The sequence below is a fragment of the Musa acuminata genome, chromosome BXJ1-9, assembly GCF_036884655.1.
Source record: "Musa acuminata AAA Group cultivar baxijiao chromosome BXJ1-9, Cavendish_Baxijiao_AAA, whole genome shotgun sequence".
Lineage (NCBI taxonomy): Eukaryota > Viridiplantae > Streptophyta > Magnoliopsida > Zingiberales > Musaceae > Musa > Musa acuminata.
The window spans coordinates 37,751,832-37,774,324 of record NC_088335.1 but is presented as its reverse complement, the minus strand read 5'-3'; positions in this window follow the sequence as shown (position 1 = coordinate 37,774,324).

Here is a 22,493-nt window from a genome sequence, read left to right as displayed (position 1 = left end):
AATCCCACTTCTTAGAAAGAGAACGCAAAATCTTGTTTACGAGTTTAAAGTCCGAAAAACATTTTCCAAGAGCTCTTAAACTATTGACGACATCCGTGAAACGGGTGTACATGTCTCCTATAGTCTCGCTTGGTTGCATTCGAAAAAGCTCGAAATCATGCAATAAAAAGTTAACTTTCGAGTCTTTGACACTACTAGTTCCCTCGTGCGTGATTTCAAGTGTTCGCCAAATGTCAAAAGCTGTTTCGCACGTAGAAATCCGATTGAACTCATTTTTGTCCAAAGCGCAAAATAAGGCATTCATAGCCTTTGCGTTTAAAGAGAAATACTTCTTCTCCAAATCCGACCATTCGTTCGTCGGTTTAGAGGGAAGTTGAAAGCTATTTTCAACGATATTCCATAAATCCAGATTTAGAGAAATCAAGAAAACTCTCATTCGAGTTTTCCAATAAGTATAGTCCAATCCGTTAAAGAACGGTGGACGAAAGACCGAAAAGCCCTCTTGAAGAGCCATTTCTCTCGGGTGTAAATCCGAAATGAGAAATACCCCGCTCTGATACCAATTGTTAGGATCGAGAGCACTAAGAGGGGGGGGGTGAATTAGTGCAGTGGAAATCTTTCAGCGATTAAGAACGAAAGCTGCGTTCGTTTGATAAACACGATTTCGATGTAAAAGTCGATTCTAATATTACTTAAGATTGAGCGCAGTTTACGTCTAAACACAGTTTACATCTAGATGCAATTTGCGTCTAAATGCAGTTTGCGTCTAAACGCAGTTTTACGTCTAAACGGAGTTTTACGTCTAAACGTAGTTTTACGTCTAAACGCAGTTTGCGTCTAAACGCAGTTTTACGTCTAAACGTAGTTTTACGTTTAAAAGTAGTTCATGTCTAAAACACAGTTTGCGCAGTTTACGTCTAAACACAGTTTGCGCAGTTTACGTCAAAAACACAGTTTTACGTCTAAACACAGTTTGCGTAGTTTACGTCAAAAACACAGTTTTACGTCTAAACACAGTTTGGGCAGTTTACGTATAAACGCAGTTTTAAGTCTAGACGCAGTTTGCGTCCAAACGTAGTTTTACGAAAAGATCTGAACTTAGAAACTCGTTCGTAAAAGCGCAGAAGACAGTTTGCAGTTATAAATAGAATCAAAACGTAAACGTAAACTGCAATATAAAGATCGTACGAAAACACCGATTTACGTCTGAATGCAGATTCGGAAAGATCAGAGTTTAGAAACTTGTTCGTGAAAGCGCAGAGAGCAGTAGCTATGAAGGAGGTTTGCAGTAATGATAAAGTGCTCAAAATAAACGCAAACCAGAGATTTAGAGTGGTTCGGTCAGTCTTGACCTACTCGACTTTTGGCTTCCTCCACCGGCGAGGTCACCGACGTCAACTAGGGGCCTTCCTTCAATAGGCGAAGGCCAACTGCCCTTTTACAGTTTCTCTCCTTTTGACAGGCTCAGGAGACAACCTTTACAGATCCTTTCTCTCCTCTCTTTACAACTCAAAACTTGAAGAACAGAAAGAGGAGAACTTTAGGACTTTACACAAATTTGAGCTCTTAGAATCACAGAAAAGATCAGGAATTCGGTGTGGATCTGTATCTTTTCAGTGCTGAATGGGTGGGGTATTTATAGGCCCCAACCCAATTCAAATTTGGAGCTCAAAACGATCAAATCCCGGAATTCCAGGATCAGGCGGTTGCACCTCCTGACTAGAGAGGTTGCACCGCCTGGCAGAGCTCGAAGACTGAGCCCAGGCGGTTGCACCTCTCTGTCAGGGAGGTTGCACCGCCTGAGTCTGGCTCGGAGACTGAGCCCCAGGCGGTGCCACCTCTTGATTGAGGCGGTTGCACCTCTCTGCCAGAGCTCAAAGACCGAGCTCAGGCGGTGCCACTTCTCTATCAGGGAGGTTGCACCGCCCAGTCTCGCACGGAGACTGAGCCCAGGCGGTGCCACCGCCTGCCTGGGGCGGTTGCACCTCCTGGCAAAGCTTCTCCTGGGCGGTGCCACCTCCAACCCTGGCGGTGCCACCTCTTTTACTATTTCAGCTCACTTGGTTTGGCTCCAAACTTGGTCCAAACCAGTCCAAACTTAGGCCTAATTGGCCCCTACTTGGGTTATAGGATTAACACCTAATCCTAACCCTAATTAACGTGCTAACTATGATTTTAAAGATATTTTCTAAGCTATTACAAAGTCCGCAAATCAAGGCTTCTTCTGGCGAGCTTCCGGCAAACTTCCGGCGGTCTTCCGATGAACTCTCGGAAACCATTCTGCTGACTCCCGGCAAGCTCCTAGACTTCACGATTTGTTCTTAGCGAGTTCCAACAAGCTTCTTCGGCAAGCTCCGATCTTTCTCGGCGAGCTCCGCGAACTCCCAACGAATCTTCCGGCGAGCTTCCGAAAAACCCTTCGGCAAGCTCCCAACTCATTCTCGGCTAGTTCCGGTAGCATTCCCGATGAACATTCGGACTTCCGTCGAACTCTCGAACTCGCAACAAATCCTTCGCGCTTGACTCCAACACTTTGTTTTGCTTTATGTCTTCATCGTTATCATAGTTAATCCTGCACAATTAAAACAAAACTTCGATCGAGACAATTAATCCTAAGCAATTAACCAAGTTGTTCGGCATGTCATTGGTCTCTCGACGCTTCGTCCGATTCTTCGGCGCATCGTCCTCTCCTGCAGCCTATTGCCCAATCGGCCAGTTGACTCCGCAACTCCGATATCCTTGGCACAATACTCACTCTTCTTGGCCCGATGCCCAAGTCCACAGCCCGATGCCTTCTATCGATATATCGACCGATCCACCAGCTCGACGTCCAATCTTCTGACATGTTCCTCCGGCACAACATGATTTTCCTGCTTTAATTGTCTCATCCTGATCAAAGCATCTTGCATCACTCAAAACGCAGATTAAATCATAAACATATATCAAGTAGTTTCATCATCAAAATACGAGATTCAACAGTAAAAGCGCAGAAGACAGTTTGCAGTTATAAATAGAATCAAAACGTAAACGTAAACTGCAATGTAAAGATCGTACGAAAACACCGATTTACGTCTGAATGCAGATTCGGAAAGATTAGAACTTAGAAACTTGTTCGTAAAAGTGCAAAGAGCAGTAGCTATGTAGGAGGTTTGCAGTAATGATAAAGTGCTCAAAATAAAAGCAAACCAGAGATTTAGAGTGGTTCGGTCAGTCTTGACCTACTCCACTTTTGGCTTCCTCCACCGACGAGGTCACCAACGTTAACTAGAGGCCTTCCTTCAATAGGCGAAGGCCAACTGCCCTTTTACAGTTTCACTCCTTTTGATGGGCTCAGGAGACTACCCTTACAGAACCATTCTCTCCTCTCTTTACAACTCAAAACTTGAAGAACTGAGGGAGGAGAACTTTTAGGCTTTTACAACAATTTTGAGCTCAAGAATCACAGAAAAGATCAAGATTTCGATGTAGATCTATGTAGGTCTATATCTTTTCAGTGCTGAATGGGTAGGGTATTTATAGGCCCCAACCCAGTTCAAATTTGGAGCTCAAAACGATTAAATCCCGGAATTCCGGGATCAGGCGGTTGCACCTCCTGACTGGAGCGGTTGCACCACCTGGCAGAGCTCGAAGACTGAACCCAGGCGGTTGCACCTCTCTGTCAGGGGCGGTTGCACCTCTCTGTCAGGGGCGGTTGCACCGCCTGAGTCTGGCTCAGAGACTGAGCCCCAAGCGGTGCCACCTCCTGACTGAGGCGGTTGCACCTCTCTGCCAGAGCTTGAAGACCGAGCTCAGGCGGTGCTACCTCTCTGTCAGGGGAGGTTGCACCGCCCAGTCTTGCTCGAAGACTGAGCTTAGGCGGTGCCACCTCCTGGCTGGGGCGGTTGCACCGCCCAGTCTCGCTGGGAGACTTAGCCCAGGCGATGCCACCTCCTGGCTGGGGCGGTTGCACCGCCTGGTGCAATCAGGGTCCGAATGGGTAGCTCCATTTGGCCCAATTTCGGTTTTTCAGGGGCCCAATTGCCCCAAGATTAAGCTAATGGGATCACCTCCCATTTCCAACTTAATTAACGTGCTAACTATGATTAAATCTAAGACAATTTCTGTAGCTTTGCTTCGGTGCGTCACTCGCTTCTTCCGGCGAGTTTCCGGCGAACTTCCGTCGATCATCCGATGAACCCTCGGTGATGCTTCTGCGGACTTCCGGCAAACTCTTGGACTTGCGACGATCCACTTGGCGAGTTTCGACGAGCTTCGCTTGGCAAGCTTCTGGACTTCTCGGATTTGTTCCCGCAGAACCTCCGACGACCGTCCGAACTTCCGTCGAACTCTCGAACTCCCAACGTGATCATAAACTTGACTTCGGCGCAACTCTTGCTGCTTGTCTAACTTTCATCGTAGTTAATCCTGCACACTTATCTCAACACATAGATTTGACAACAGATGAGAATTGACTTCATCATCAAAATCCGAGATTCAACAAAATCCATAGAAGGCAGTAAGCTATTGAGGAGGTTTGCAGTAAAGATAATATGCTCAAAGTAAATGCAAACCAAAGAGTACCACAATTTTAGAGTGGTTCAGTCAATCTTGACCTACATCCACTTCTGGCTTCCTCCACCGACGAGGTCACCTACGTCCACTAGAGGCCTTCCTTCAATAGGCGAAGGCCAACCACCCTTTTACAGTTTCACTCCTTTTGACGGGTTTAGGAGACAACCCTTACAGAATTTTCTCTGCTCTCTTGAAAGATCAGAACTTAGAAGAAAAGAGGGAGAAGAACTTTTAACTCATACAACACTTTTGAGCTCTAAAAATCACAGAGAAAGATCAGGATTTTGGTGGTTTTCATTGCACTTTCGTTGCTGAAAGAGTGGGGTATTTATAGGCCCTAAACTAGTTTGAATTCTGAGCTCAAAACTGTCAATTCCCGGAATTCCAGGGTTTGGTGGTTACACCACCTGACTAGGGTGGTTGCACCGCCTAGCAGAGCTCGGAGACTGAGCCTCTGGGCGGTGCCACCGCTTGTTAGGGGCGGTTGCACCTCCTGCCAGAGCTCAGAGACTGAGCTCAGGCGGTGCCACCTCCTGACTGGGGCGGTTGCACCTCTATCAGAGGCGATTGCACCGCCCAGCTAAAGATCGGAGACTGAACCCTGGGCGATGCCACCGTCGACCCAGGCGGTGCCACCTCTGGCCATGTAATCTGGGTCCGAATGGGCTAATCCATTCAGCCCAATTTGGGTCTTTCAAGGGCCCAATTGTCCCAAGATTAAGTTAATGGGATCAGCTCCCATTTCTAACTTAATGATCGTGCTAACTACGAATTTCTTAAGACATTTACTGCAACTTGCTCTGGTGCGTCAATCGCTTCCTCCGGCGAACTTCCATCAAACTCCTAGACTTGCAATGATCCACTTAGCGATTTCCGACGAGCTTCTTTTGGCAAGCTCCTGGACTTCTCGGATTTGTTCCCGCAGAACCTCCGACGACCGTCTGAACTTTCGTCGAGCTCTCGAACTCCCAACGTGATTATAGTCTTGACTCCAGCGCAACTCCTGCTGCATGTCTTACTTTCATTGTAGTTAATCCTGTACACTTATCTCAACATATGGATTATATAACAAATGACAATTGACGTCATCATCAAAATCCGAGATTCAATAGAGAGTTCGTCGGAAGTCCGGATGGTCAACGGAGGTTCTACGGGAACAATCTGAGAAGTCCAGGAGCTTGCCAAAGAAGCTCATCGGAACTTGCTAAGAGGATCGTCGCAAGTCTAGGAGTTTGCTAGGAGTCCGCCGGAGCATCGCCGAGGGTTTGTCGGATGTTCGTTGGAAGTTCGCCGGAAGCTCGCCAGAAAAAGCGATTGATGCACCGGAACATGATTTGCAGCATTAATGTCTTAAGTGTCATGGTTAGTAGGTAGATTAAGATAGAATTGGGAGGTGATCTCATTAACTTAATCTGGGGACAATTAGGCCCTGAACAGACCCAAATTGGGCCGAATGAATCAACCCATTTAGACCCAGAATTCCTGGCTGGCAGTGGCATCGCCCAGGAGACTTGGTCTCCCAGGAATTCTGGGTGGTAGTACCACCCCGGTCAGGCAATGGTACCGCCAGTAGTTATTACTGCTAGTGGTGGTACCACCCTAGTCAAGCGATGGTACTGCCAGAGCTCAGTCTCCGAGCTCTGCCAGGCGGTGGTACCGCCTAGACTAAGCGATAGTACCACCTAGTGTCAGATGCTAGGTGGTAGTATCGCCCAGTTATAGCGGTGGTACCACCAAGACCCCGAAAATCCGGGAGATGACACTTTTGAGCTCCGAATTCAAACTAATTGGGGCCTATATAAACCCCACCCTTTCTTGCATGAAAAGGCACCAAAAAGCTTACATTTATTCTAAGAATTTGAGAGCTTAAAAGTGTTGTAAAAGGCTAAAAGTTATTTTCTCTCTTTCCTTCTAAGTTTTAATCATTCAAGAGAGGAGTAAAAATATGTAAGGGTTGTCTCCTAAGCCCGTCAAAAGGAGAAAAGTTATAAAAGGGTGGTTGGCCTTCGCCTATTGAAAGAAGGCCTCTAGTGGACGTTAGTGACCTCGTCGGAGGAGGAAGCCAAAAGTGGATGTAGGTCAATATTGATTGAACCATTCTAAATCTCGGTTTGCATTTACATTCTACTCTTTATCTTAACTGCAAACTGCCTCCGTTACTTTACATCAACTATACTTCCATTTCGATCTTAAGTTAAAGTTCTTTCCAAAATGGTTTTTCATCGAAAACAGATTTCTTCGTTTGAAAGTCATTTTTGAACTGACGAAAGTTTTTCGTTGTACTAATTCACCCCCCCCGCCCCCCTTAGTGCTCTTGATCCTAACAATTGGTATCAAAGCAGGTTCATTCTCAATTGGATTAAAACCCAAGAGAGATAGCATATGTCGGAAACCAAGAGGGTCACTCTATTACACGTCCGTCCATGTTCAATGGGATGGACTACACCTATTGGAAGACCCGAATGAGGATCTTCCTTATTTTCATGGATTTTAAATTTTGGAATATTATTGAAAATGGATTTTCAAAGTTTTCTCTTACAATGATCAATTGGAATGAATTGGAGAAGAAGACTTTCACTCTTAATGCAAAGGCTATGAATGCCTTATTTTGTGCACTTGATAAAAATGAGTTCAATCGTGTTTCGATTTGTGAAACTGCATTAGATATTTAGTATATACTCGAAGTGACTCAAGAAGGCACAAGTAGAGTGAAAGAGTCAAAAATCAATCTTTTAGTACATTCTTATGAACTTTTTTGAATGAAACCGAGCGAGACCTTAGGTGACATGTACACCCGTTTCACGGATGTCATCAATGGTCTAAAAGGACTCGGTAAAAGTTTTTCGGATTTCAAGCTCGTTAATAAAGTTCTAAGATCCTTTCCAAAGTGTTGGGACTCTAAAGTCACTACTATTCAAGAGGCTAAAGATTTAAACAACTTCCCTCTTGAAGAATTAATCGGGTTATTAATGACCTACGAAATGACTTGCAAAGCTCATGAAGACATTCTTCCAAATGACAGAAAGGATATGGTACTTAGAACTCAAGAAGACCACTTGAGAGAAAATTGAAGTGATGAGGACTTTGACGATGACTTGACACTTCTAACAAAGAAATTTAAAAAATTTATTAAAAGAAATAAATTTAAAAATGACACAAAATAAATTTGAACCCAAAAAGGACCAAGTTATTTGCTACAAATGCAAGAAGCCGGGACACTATAAAAATGATTGTCCCTAAGCTAAGAAGAGAATACCAAAGAAGAAGGTGCTTAAAGCAACATGGGATGACTCAAGCGTAACCGAAAAAGAGGAGTCTAACACCGAGTAAGTTGCTCATTATGCACTCATGGCAATCGGAGAGGAGGTATCAAATTTAATTGATGTAGATTTATCTTTTGATGAATTGTTAAATGCTTTCCATGATTTATTTGATGAATACAAAATAATTAGTAGAAAATATAAATTGTTAAAATAGGAGCATGATATTCTTGTTATTAATTTTGATAAATTAAAAATTGAATATAATGATAGTTTAGTTCCATATACAAAATACCATGACTTAGAAATACTCCAAAAAGAAAACTTACAACTCAAGGATACTTTGAAGAAATTCGAGGTTGGTAGCAAGTCTTTGAATATAATCTTTACAAATAAGGGTTCCGTTCGTAAAAGAAGTGGAATCGGATTTGTGAGAAGTTCTCACCAAAATCCAACCACCTTCAGTAAAGGCCCTATCTTGCATGTTTCGCACCAAAACAAATGCAACTTTTGTTGCAAATATGGACATAGGACTTATCATTATCCATTATGTTAGGATCAAGAGCACTAAGAGGGGGGGGGGGGGGGGGGGATGAATTAGTGGAGCGGAAAACTTTCGACGATTTAAAACGACGTTCGTACGATAAAAATGATTTCGGTAAGAAAGTCGATTTGGAAATCACTTTAACTTGTGATCAAGTAAGATGTAGTTAAAGTAAAGATATAGAGGCAGTTTACAGTTAAGATAGAGAAAAGAATATAATTGCAAACTGAAATACGACGTTTGTACGATAAAAGCGATTTCGGTATGAAAGCCGATTCAGAAGTTGCTTTAACTTAGATTAGGCGAAGTGCAGTTAAAGTAAAGCTATGGAGGCAGTTTGCAGTTAAGATAGAGAATAGAAAGTAAATGCAAACTGAGATTTAGAGTAGCTCGGTCAATCTTGACCTACATCCACTTTTGGGTTCCTTCTTTGATGAGGTCACCGACGTCCACTAGAGGCCTTCCTTCAATAACCGAAGGCCAACCACCCTTTTATAGTTTCATTCCTTTTGACGGGCTTAGGAGACAACCCTTATAGAATTTTCTCTCTTCTCCTGAAAGATCAAAACTTGGAAGAAAAGAGGGAGGAGAACTTCTAGCCTTTACAACACTTTTGAGCCCTAAAAATCATAAAGTAAGATTGGATTTTTGGTGCCCTTTCATGCAGGAAAGGGTGGGGTATATATTGGCCCTAAACTGGTTTGAATTTGGAGCTCAAAAATGTCTTTTCCTAGATTTTCGCGGTCTTGGCGGTACTACCTCCTGATTGGGGCGGTACAATCGCCTAACAGAGCTTGGAGACTGAGCTCTGGTGGTGCCACCGCCTGACAGGGGCGGTTGCACCGCTCGGTCTCGCTCGGAGACTGAGCCCAAGCGGTGCCAACGCCTGACCTGGGCGGTTGCACCGCCTAGTTTCGCTCGGAGACTGAGACCAAGCGGTGCCACCGCCTGACCTGGGCGGTTGCACCGCCCAGCTTTCCTGGGAGACCATCTCCTGGGCGGTGCTACTGTCGACCCTAGTGGTGCCACCGCCTAGCAGGAATTTTGGTCCGAATGGGTTGATCCATTCGGCCCAATTTGGGTCTATCAAGAGCCCAATTGCCCCCATATTAAGTTAATGGGATCGCCTCCCATTCCTAACTTAATCTACATGCTAACTACGATATTTCTTAAGACATTTACTGTAACTTGCTTCGGTGCGTCAATCGCTTCTTCCGGCGAGCTTCCGGCAAACATCCGACGAACCTTCGGCGATGCTCCGGTGGACTTCCAGCAAACTCCTGGACTTGCGACTATCCACTTGACAAGTTCTGATGAGCTTTTTTTGGCAAGCTCTTGGACTTCTCGGATTTGTTCCCACAGAACCTCCGACGACCGTCCGGACTTCCGTCGAACTCTCGAACCCCAACGTGATCATAGTCTTGACTCCGGCGCAACTCCTACTGCAAGTATTACTTCCATCGTAGTTAATACTACACATGTAAAACAAAACTTCGATCGAGGCAATTAATCCTAAGCAATTAACTAAGTTGTCCGGCATGTCAATGGTCCCTTGAGCTTCATCTGATTCTTCGGTGCATCGTCCTCTCTTGCGGCCTATTGCCCAATCGGCTAGTTGACTCTGCAACTCCGATATCCTTGGCACAATTTCTGCTCTTCTTGGCTCGATGCCTGAGTCCTTAGCCCGAAGCCTTTTGTTGATACATCAATCGATCCACCGGCCAGACATCTAATCTTTTGACATGTTCCTCCGGCCCAACATGATTTTTCCTGCTTTAATTGTCTCATCCTGATCGAAGCATCCTGCATCACTCAAAATGTAGATTAAATCATAAATATATATCAAGTGGTTTCATCATCAAAATAAAAGATTCAACAATCTCCCCCTTTTTGATGATGACAACCAATTGATGACGAAGTTAAACTTAACTCCCGTAGTTTAAACAAACTCCCCCTATCAATATGTCATATTGATAGAACCTCTTGGATTCAAAAATCCAAGCAACATGTCATCATAAACTTAAGCATAACATGTCATGTCATCAACATACTTCTCCCCCTTTATCATTAACAAAAAGGAGAAGTACAACTATTCTTGTGTTTGGAATATAAGTTTAACTCATTGCATAAAAAAAAAAAATATCAGGTTTTATCATCATGCAGTTTTGAAGCTAGAAAATTTAGCAAGTGTTACATCATGCTTAGAATATTCAAGCTATCAAGTTTTAGATATGCAAGTTTTACAACATACAAGATAGCACTTTTGCTTCTTTTGAGATAGCAACTTCTACATCATGCAAGCTAGCAAATTAGAGATGTTCAAGAAGGCAACTCTTGCTTCTTGAAATATGCAAGTTGCAAGCTAGCAAATTTTTGCTTCCTTTGCAATGTTTGAGCTCGCAATTTTACTTCTGTTGCAAAGTGCAAGTTTAGCATGTTTAGCTTTTCTTGAGATAGCAACTGTTTGCTTCTCTTTAGACTACAAGCTAGCAATTTTTATGATATGCAAGTTTTACTACATACAAGCTAGCTTTTCATCATAACATATAAGCACAAAAGTATAGCAAGATTCTTAAGTTCAATCATGGCAATTCAAAACTAGCTTCTTGTGCAAGATTGCACTTTGCTTTTCTTTGCATGTTCTGACTAGCAAAAGCTTTCTCCCCTTTGTTTTTGTCAAAAAGAAGGGAAGAGTACAAGCTAGCCAGCATTTGTCTTGAGCTAACAATCTTTCTCCCCCTATGTCATTGCCGAAAAGAAGGAGAGGAATCAATGATTTAGACTTTTACATAAACTATGAATTTGCATCAATCAATATTTCAATCATCATATGATAGATACAAGACAACAATGCAAATAAATCATGTCATGAAAGACATCAATTATTAAACATGATATGCTTAAATTTTGCGATACATGTGATACATTGCGATACACTAAAAAATTTAATGCGATGCTTTTAAGGATATCAACCTATTTTTGATACAAAACATGGCAAGAGCAATTATATTGCAAGTTTTCTAAGTTTTGCATTTTTTGCTTCTTTCGAGCTAGCAATTCTTTGCTTCTTTTTATATTGCAAGATTTGCAATTCATTGGTAGTGTTCATGATAGCAAGTTCTTTCAATGAAATGATCGAGCTAGCAAAATTTTCTTCCTTTGAAATATGCAGGCTAGTAAACTAACTCCCCCTTTATCATTATCGAAAAGAAGGGAGAAATCAATGGCTAAAAAATTTAATCATTATACAAGCCATATTACAAAATCATATCATGATATCAAGAAAATTCAAGAAGGATATGATTCATTTGACAAATCTTTTTAATAGAGCAAAAGAATTATACAACCACAGATCATGATTAAAATATATCAATATCATAGATCAAGTCATGATTCGTGATTCATAATAAAGCAAATTAATTTTCAATCATCACATAATCCATTTAAAGAATTTTTGAAACATAGGAGAATGATTAATTTAAGCATGCAATGTTTCAATCAAATTCAAGTCATGAATAACAATACTTTCATATTGTGAGTATCAATTCATGAATACCAAAAGATATTATTTGTGATTCCAATTTTGTAAGATCAAGATTATGATTTAGATAAAACTTATTCAAGTCAAATCGTTAACTTGAAACTCATAATCAAGTCATCAAAATCAATTTCGAGATTCATAAAATATCATGAAATCATTAATCTCGATCAGATGGGAAGGGCATTTTTTAAGTGATTATTTTTCATCTAAGCATGCCTTAGTCTTTATATGCCAAATCAAGATAAGCATGAAGGTTCAAGATGTAAAGGCAAAATCTTATAAAACAACTCATCAAGCAAGATTTTAAACATCTATTTTCAAGTCATATAAAGAGTAAATCAAGGATTCAATTATCTCATGTCATGAATTCCAACAGGCATCTCAAATTATCAACATCACATTAAAAATATATTTCTAAAAGATATATCGATAAGTGATTCATTTGTATCATTTCATTCATTCGGAAGATTCTCCTCTTTGGTAAATAAATCTTGGAGAACAAAATGAATTAAGGGAGATGTAACATGATTGAAGCATTGAACATGATTCATATTTAAAATGTGTCTGATGTCGTAAGTATGAATCAAGCATTTGTGACATCTGAAATCATCCTCAAAGTCACATTCAATAAATTCATACATGACAAGCATAGATTTATTGAAAAGACGATAAGATAGAGGATCACATTTCGTTTTTATAAATTTTTATTCATGTGATTTGCTTCTTATAAGCATGCCTTTACCTTTAATAAAACAAGTGTCAACATTTAAGATGGAAAGGTAAAAAACAAATCATCAAGCATGATTCCATGATAACATCCTTTTAATATCTTGATATTCATCAACAAGTATGATTTCAAAAAGTATATTAAAGAGAAATCATTAAGACCAAATGCATGATACACTCATTTATTTTCAAAATATTCATCATGTTTATTTTCATGAGATTCACAAGATTGGTAAAATAAATTCATTAATCTCAATAGGATAGAAAATTCATTTCCATTTCATACAATTGATTTCATGTGAGGGTATTCAAGTCTTTTGTGAAAACATGTATTATCATTTAAAATCGAAACATAAGTTTCGTCATGAAGCCGTCAAGACCAAACACATCATGATATCACATCTATCATCAAAAGACTATCAAGAAATTCATACATAGATGTATATGCACTATGTCATCTTAATATGTCATGAGAATGACATCTTAATTCGTCATAAAAATGATTAGACCAAAAACATGTTAATCTAAAATGAGAGTTTTAAATCAACATTTACTTCAAAAACTCATGCATGACATAAAATCATCAAGATACACATGCATGAATTAATCCTAAGCATTATCTCATATCATATAATTATCATCCCTAATGTTGCATACATCATTCAACATTTCAAAACATAACATGTATGAAACCTTAGCAATATACTTTCATGATCAAATTTTTAATTTTTCAATGATGCTAAAAAGAAAAACATGATATAATTTTTGAAAAATAATTTTTTATTTCCTATTTCTACTATCTAAATTAAGCACTCATGAAAAACTTTAAGTAATTTCAAAATAATTCAAGAGAGTTGAGTTACTTACCTTGTAGTCGAAGCCTGTCAAAGCCCAATTCGCCGTTTCACCTTTGGAAGTTCTTGATTCATTCTTGGTTGTCTTCCTCTTCTTTGGCATTTTCCTCCGTTCAAGTTCATTGTTTATTTTAGATTTTTTTTTAATAAACTTATTAAGATTTAGTGTTCGAAGTTCAAGTTCATTATTGTCCTCATCACTTGAGTCATCACTCAAGTGGTATTCATTTGTCCGGAGTTCCAAATCCTTCCTATTCTTTGGAAGGTGATTCAAGTGCTCATCAGGTTCAAAATATTCCAAAAGTGTCATTTCATAGGTCATTAATGACCCGATTAATTCTTCAAATGGAAAATCATTTAAATTTTTTTATCTCTTGTATTGCGGTTATTTTAAGATCCCACTTTTTTGAAAGGGATCTTAAGATCTTGCTTACGAGATCAAAATTCAAAAAATATTTACCAAGAACACTTAGATTATTGATGACATCTGTGAAACGGGTGTACATGTCGCCTATAGTCTCGCTTGGTTGCATTCGAAAAAGCTCAAAATCATACAATAAAATATTAACTTTCGAGTCTTTGACTCTACTAGTTCCCACGTGCGTGATTTCAAGTGTTCGCCAAATATCAAAAGCCGTTTTGCACTTAGAAATCCGATTGAACTCATTTTTGTCCAAAGTGTAAAATAAGGCATTCATAGCTTTTGCGTTTAAAGAAAAATACTTCTTCTCCAAATCCGACCATTTGTTCATTGGTTTAGAGGGAAGTTGAAAATTGTTTTCAATAATATTGTATAAATCTAAATTTATAGAAATTAAGAAAACTCTCATTATAAGTGTAGTCTAATCCGTTAAACAACGGTGGATGAACAACCGATAAGCCCTCTTGAAAGCCATGAAGAGCTATTTCTCTCGGGTGTAAATCCGAAATGAGAAATACCAAGCTCTGATACCAATTGTTAGGATAAAGAGCACTAAGAGGGGGGGGAGGTGAATTAGTGCAGCGAAAAACTTTTGACGATTTAAAACGACGTTCGTACGATAAAAACGATTTCGGTAAGAAAGTCAATTCAGAAATCACTTTAACTTGCGATCAAGCAAAGTGTAGTTAAAGTAAAGATATAGAGGTAGTTTGCAGTTAAGATAGAGAACAGAATGTAATAGCAAACCGAAATACGACATTCGTACGATAAAAGCGATTTCGGTATGAAAGCCGATTCGGAAGTTGCTTTAACTTAGATTAGGCGAAGTGCAGTTAAACTAAAGCTATAGAGATAGTTTGCAGTTAAGATAGAGAACAAAAAGTAAATGCAAACCGAGATTTAGAGTGGTTCGGTCAATCTTGACCTACATCCACTTTTGGCTTCCTCCTTCGATGAGGTCTCCAACGTCCACTAGAGGCCTTCCTTTAATATGTGAAGGACAACCACCCTTTAACAGTTTCACTCCTTTTGATGGGCTTAGGAGACAACCCTTACAGAATTTTCTCTCATCTCTTGAAAGATTAAAACATGGAAGAAAAGAGGGAGGAGAACTTCTAGCCTTTACAACACTTTTGAGCTTTAAAAATCATAGAGTAAGATTGGATTTTCGGTGCCCTTTCATGCAAGAAAGGGTGGGGTATATATAGGCCCCAAACTGGTTTGAATTTGGAGCTCAAAAATATCTTTTTTCAGATTTTTGGGGTCCTAGCGGTACTACCTCCTGACTGGGGTGGTACAATTGCTTGACAGAGCTCGGAGACCGAGCTCTAGCGGTGCCACCGCCTAACAGGGGCGGTTGCACCACCCAGTCTCTCTCGGAGACTGAGCTGAAGCGGTGCCACCACTTGACCTAGGCGGTTGCACCACCCAACATTCCTGGGAGACCATCTCCTGGGCGGTGCCACCGCCTAGCAGGAATTCTGGTCCGAATGGGTTGATCCATTCAGCCAAATTTGGGTCTATCAAGGGTCCAATTGCCCCCAGATTAAGTTAATGAGATTACCTCTCATTCCTAACTTAATCTACATGTTAACTATAATATTTCTTAAGACATTTACTGTAACTTGCTTTGGTGCATCAATCACTTCTTCCGGCGAGCTTCCGGCGAACATCCGACGAACCTTCAGCGATACTCCGGTGGACTTCCGGCAATCTCCTGGACTTGCAATGATCCACTTGGCAAGTTCCGATGAGCTTCTTTGGTAAGCTCCTGGACTTCTCGGATTTGTTCCCGTAGAACCTCCGACGACCGTCCGGACTTCCGTCGAACTCTAGAACCCCCAACATTATTATAGTCTTGACTCCAACGCAACTCCTGCTGCATGTCTTACTTCCATCATAGTTAATCCTACACATTTAAAACAAAACTTCGATCGAGACAAATAATCCTAAGCAATTAACCAAGTTGTCTGGTATGTCAATGGTCCCTCGACGCTTCATCTGATTCTTCGGCGCATCGTCCTCTCTTGCGGCCTATTGCCCAATTGACCAGTTGACTCTGCAACTCCGATATCCTTGACACAATCTCTGCTCTTCTTGGCCCGATTCCCGAGTCCATGGCCCGAAGCCTTCTGTTAATACATCGACCGATCCACCGGCCCGACATCCAATCTTCTGACATGTTCCTCCGGCCTAATATGATTTTTCCTACTTTAATTGTCTCATCCTGATCGAAGCATCCTCATTTGCTGAAAATGTAGATTAAATCATAAACATATATCAAGTTGTTTCATCATCAAAATACGAGATTCAACACATTCAAGAAGATTAGTCCTAAAAAATTGATTTGAGTTCCAAAAGGAATCGTAATAAATTCCATGCAACATGACAAACAATTTAGATTGGTTTTTGAGGCACCCAAGATTAAATGGGTACCTAAAAATCATCATTTTTAGAAACATATACCATCACAAGCTAGGAGCAAGAGATGATATATTGCTTTTTGGGTGCTCAAGGTTTTTGACTAGAGATCCAAAATGACTCATAACACTCTCTAGCTAAAATGAGAAAAAGAGGATAACTAGAATGATAAGACCCTAAAGTCTTATCATCACTCTAATACCAAATGATAAGACTATATAGTCTTATCGTCGCTCTAATACCAAATGATAAGACCCTACTGTCTTATCGTGGAAGAAAGGGGAGAAAAAGGAATGATAATGATAAGGCCGATCCCCTCAAAGTGATCAAGAAGGGTCGATCCCCTTGAAGCGATCAAGGAGGGCTGACCCCTCGAAGCGATCAAAGAGGCCGATCCCCTCGAAATGATCATTATCATTCCCTTTTCTCCCCTTTCTTCCACGATAAGACTTTAGGGTCTTATCATTTGGTATTAGAGTGATGATAAGACTTTCGGGTCTTATCATTTGCTATCAGAGCGACGATAAGACTTTAGGGTCTTATCATTTGGTATCAGAGCGATGATCCTTGGCGTTCTCGCTGCAGTATTGTTGTAACTATCTTTAAATCAATCAATCAATGAAATGTTATTCTACTCTATGGACAAACCCTAAGATGCCGATCCCCTCAAAGTGATCAAAGAGGGTCGATCCCCTCGAAGTGATCAAGGAGGGTCGATCCCCTCGAAGTGATCAAGGAGGGACGATTCCCTCAAAGTGATCAAGGAGGTCGATCCCCTCGAAGTAATCATTATCATTTCCTTTTCTCCCCTTTCTTCCACGATAAGACTTTAGGATCTTATCATAGAATCAATTACAAAATGATACTAATATACCATATGTTAATGATGCAATCTTGTGTGATAAACACTTAAGTTTATCCCTCAAATTTTGAAATCTATAAACTCTTATGCATGAATTCCCCTTTATACATCCTTCGGATTTTCCGAATTCATTGGATACATTCCTTCCTCAATTTTTTCGTATCCAACTATATCTCATAAAATCATGAACTTACATCTTGCAAGCCAAGTTTACATACAAATTTTGTATGATATAAGTCATGAACGTATTGAAGACATATAAGCTCTATATGACATTTGAGTAGAGTATGCATTTCACAAGATTGATCATGAATGCACAAATTTTCTCATCTTGTGATGTGAATTTTTACATGATTATGTAATTAGGGTTGTGTGCTTCACAAACAAATACTCCCTTCAAATTGAAAACACCCACATCAGCCCACACACCCCTTGAAAGTAGTGCTTACTACCTGTAGGCGGTGGCACCGCCCAGCTAGTGGTAGAACCACCGGTTGTCACGAGTGACAGGTGGTTGCACCATCGAGCCAGTGATGCCACCGCCCGCAACCTGCCCCATTTAAACTTGAGCTAGGGCCGGTGGTAGAACCGACCCCAACTCATTCTCTTCTCCTCCTTGTAGTTCTAAACTCTCCTTCAACTCTATTCCTCCCCTTTAGCTGCCCAAAACTGCCTATTCCCTTCAAGATCAAGAATTAATCCTTCATCATCTTGAAGATCTCAACTAAGGTATTCTCTAAGAGGTCTTTTGATTTCTATTTTGTTTCATCTACTCTTGCTCATTATTTATCTTCATAAATAGCAGGATTTATGGGTTCTAGAATATCCTTTAGGGACAAAGGGAAGAGGAGATTAGAAGAAAACTTTGATTCCACACTTTTTGATTCAAATCTACATGCCCAAAAATTTGCTTCCATAGAATTTAGAAATGTTCTTAAGAGAAAATACGTTAACTTAGATGAACTAAGTGATTTAGAGCCAATTTAATAGTTTATAAATCTAAATCTTCTCCTAATCCTAAAAATAAGTGAACCCATCTACCCTAGACTTGTTAGGTTGTTTTATAACAATCTACATATAGATAAAGAAGAAAGGGTGTCTACTTATCTTCTAGGACATTATATATCTATTACGGATAGATCCCTTTGCGACATAATAGGCATCCCTATAAAAGATAGATGTTATTATTTTAGAGGACAATGGGATGATGAAACAGTTGGGACCATGTATGTTGATGCCTTAGGAACAATTTTCAGTAATCCCAACTTAATGGTACTTCCTAAAAGTTGTAAACATCTATTACCATTAAACACCAAAATACTTCTTCACATTCTAATTAGTATCATTCTCCCTAAACAATACCATCATGATGAAGTAAGTCAAATGGAACTAGGAACCATGTATTGGAACATGAAAGGATTTAATAATTGTTTTGGTTACCTTATCCAACAAAATATGATAGAAATATCTAAAAATGACATAATGCTTCCATATGGTGGTATAATCACTAGAATATTTAATGCCTATGATATTGCAATACCACTCGACGAAGAGGTTATAAAGGTAGATAGATTTAGCATCATAAATAAAAATCTACTTCATCGAATGAGATGTATATTTAGAAATGGTATATGGGTTAGAATGCTAAGAAGAACCGATCCCCCTCAACCTGAACCAGAACTAGAAACACCAATCTTTAGAGGTAATCAATCTCCTCCAACTAGTTCCTTTGAGGAATTATATCCAATTGAGCAAGCTCCTTCGTCAACTATCGAAGACTAGGGATTTGGATGGATCGCTTTGAATAAAGACAAGATCGGCTCGAACATCAACAAGATCAAATCCTATCTAAGCTACAACAGATTCATCGACAATTTGACTCTTTGTTTAGGTATTTTAATTTTTCACCACCTGAATGAGCATATATATGTATTTAGAAAATGTGGACACAATTGCTTCTTGTCTTGTTGTAAAACTATGTTGTTGTAAACTCTTTATGCTACTCACCTTGATTACAATGACACTTGTTTTCATATGTTTAACCATTGGTATCTACGACTTGATGTATTATTTGGTGAGCATTTACAGAAAATATTAATGTTGAATGAACTTCATTTTTGGATTTTCCTTATTCTTTGATCACTTAAATTCCATGCTAAAAATTTTATATGAATTTGATATGATTGAATAACGTGTTTACTTTAAAAATGACAATTTTGTGCCTTGGTGCTAAAAGTTTCCATGATGAGCATGTTATACTCTCATTGTGATTTCATACATCGGATTCTTAATCTTTGAGTACTACAAATGCTAATAATTTTGCTTCATAATTATGATTGAAGAGCCATAATAAAACCTTGTCCGAATGCATGAATTTGTTGAATTTGTTTTTCAGACTTTCTTGATTCTATGATTCAATCACTTAATGATGAAAATCTCATGATACAAATTTTATGTATATGCTTCAATAACATGTTAGAAGTTGTGTTTTGGATTCAAAATTTTCCATGATGATGTTTTACCTTCATGATTGTGTTTGAAAAGCTATGGCAAAACCTTATCCGAATACATGAATTTATCTCATTTTCGGACTCTCTTGATCCTAACAATTGATATCATTCAAGTTATTTTTAATTGAGCTTAATGTAGCTTTCATGAACCTATGTTATATTAAGTTTATTTCATATCAATGCTCCATGATTTTTTACATATGGAATTGATTAACAAATATATCTCTCATGAATTTACCTTATGAAAAATAATTTTTAATCGAGAAATGGATTTGATGAAATGATATGAATTTCTTCTTGATAAAGGAAGATTTCTTTTTGAGATGAACACTTGCAAGGATTTAATTCACATGCATATCTTGATCCTTGTAAAAATAAAGTATGATTTAATCTCTTATTGTTTTTACCTTCATTCAAGTTAGTTCATAATGTTCAGATCTTTAACATATCAAATATGGATCAAACAATTGTTTTATAGAATCAAAACTGAATTTTGATTCAAAAACATGATTTATAGATCCAAAATAATGGATTAAGAATGTTTCCATAAAACTTATTAAATCTATTATAATATGAATGAAATCCTACAACAATTAAGAAGCATATTAAAATGGAAGCGTACCTGATGAATCCATTAATGTATTTTATGAATTAATTAGTGATTTGGTCTTCTAATTGCAAGTATCCTTAAGAACTTTAGATTTCTCCTTGACAGGTGAAGAGAAGCTTCATTCGATACTGCAATCGGGGACCATAACCTTATTTATAGTCATAACTGATGAATATGTAATTATGATTATATTTATAATTAATGAATCTACAATTATCCTCCAAGAGTTTCATATTCCTAACTTATCTCATCATTAAGTTATAAATATGACTGATGGTATCCACACAATTAATTTTCATAATAATAATTATGTCCCTTAGCCAAATAACTTTACTTTAATTGGATCACTTTAATTTTAGCTAATAAAAATAATGGCTTAACATATTTAATTATACATGTGTGACCCTTAAAATTCTAACAATCTCCCATTGAGTCATATATGTATCCTTACAAATATGCTATACTTTTTGAACTCAAAACTATTGTCATTATTAAACAGGACATACAAAACAATCTCATCCATTGGCCATATTAATATAGGACCAAAGCGGTCTTTGTTATATCAATCATAACTAAACACATCAATGATCACTAATATTAATATAACCAAATGACATAGATCAATTATGAAATGTGTAGCATGAAAATTACATGAATGTGATTTGTATATGTCAATTTTTAAATGGTCCAACTTTATCTTTATGAGATCATTAATAAATTTAATAGCCATAATGTATAAAGTATAATAAACTGAAGCTTTCTTTTTTATCAGAAAATATTTATACAAATACATAATATGGCATAGAACATATAACAAACATATGACAGACTCCCACTAAACTAAAGTTTCCTCAAATTTTGATATACCCATATGAGCAGTATGCTCATGAAAGACCTTGGGCGGTACACTTTTTATGAGAGGATCTGCCAACATAAAGTTTGTTCCCAAGTGTTCTATAGAAATTTGTTTACTTTATACCCTTTCTTTCACAACTAGGAACTTGATGTCAATGTGCTTTGACTTAGTCGAGCTCATATTGTTGTTGTTAGTGGTCTTTCAATCCCTTGTACTAATTGCAACCCTGTGACAAAATTCCTCAACCAAATTTCATGATTGGATGCCTCAAAACATGCTACAAATTCTGCTGCCATAGTGGAAGAAGCAATAAGAGATTACTTGGCACTACGCCAAGAAATCGCCCCACCAGCCAACATATAAATGTAGCCCGAAGTGGATTTCCTACTGTCTTGGCATCCAGCAAAATCGGAGTCAGAATACCCAATGATTTCCAAATTGTCTGATCTCCTATATGTGAGCATATGATTTTTTGTCCTCTTTAAATATCTCATGACTCTTTTAGCTGCCTTCCAGTGATCATTCCAAGATTGCTTAAGTATCTGCCTAACACTCCAACAATGTATGCTATATCCTGACAAGTACAAACCTATGCATACATTAGCTCCCTACAGCTAATGTATAGGGAATCTTTTGCATTTCTTGAGTTTCCAAATTTCCTTTAGGGCACTGATTAAGACTGAACTTGTTGATAAGCAGATAAGATTTCCTCAAGGTAGTTGAGGAAATCTCTAAGCAATTGAGAAAAATCTACCTTGAGGAAATCTCTAAGCAGTTGAGAAAAATCCTCCATGCTGAATGTGTATAACCTCACTACTGAGTGTGTATAAATAGCTATTAAGAGCTCACTATCAAAATGAACTAGGCAATTACATCTTATACATTTCATAGTTTCTTCTACACTTTCTATCTTTCTATCTTCTTCATTTAATTCTTAACATGGTATCAGAGCCTTCTTCCTTGCGGATGTAGGCAGCTCTGCCGAAGCCTTCTGTTGCTCCTCTTTTCTATTTAGGGAAAGGGCAATGCTGCTGCTTACCTCTCCTCCGGTGACGCTGCTTCCTGTTCTAGAGTCAGTGACTGCTCCACCTCCTACCCTCACAAGAACCTCGCCTACACTACCATGGTGGTTGTCGTCCTTGCAACTGCTCCCTGGCTAGCGACCTCTCCTCCTCGTTCCCACATCTTACTCGAGCGAGAAGTGCTACTACCGCCATCCTTACTGCCACTGGGCTGGATTTCTCTGCAACTGTAACTGCTGCAGATTTTTCTTTTCTTTTCACCTAATCACTACAGATTTCTTCTTCATCTCTGCAGCTTCCTCGCCCATCACTGCA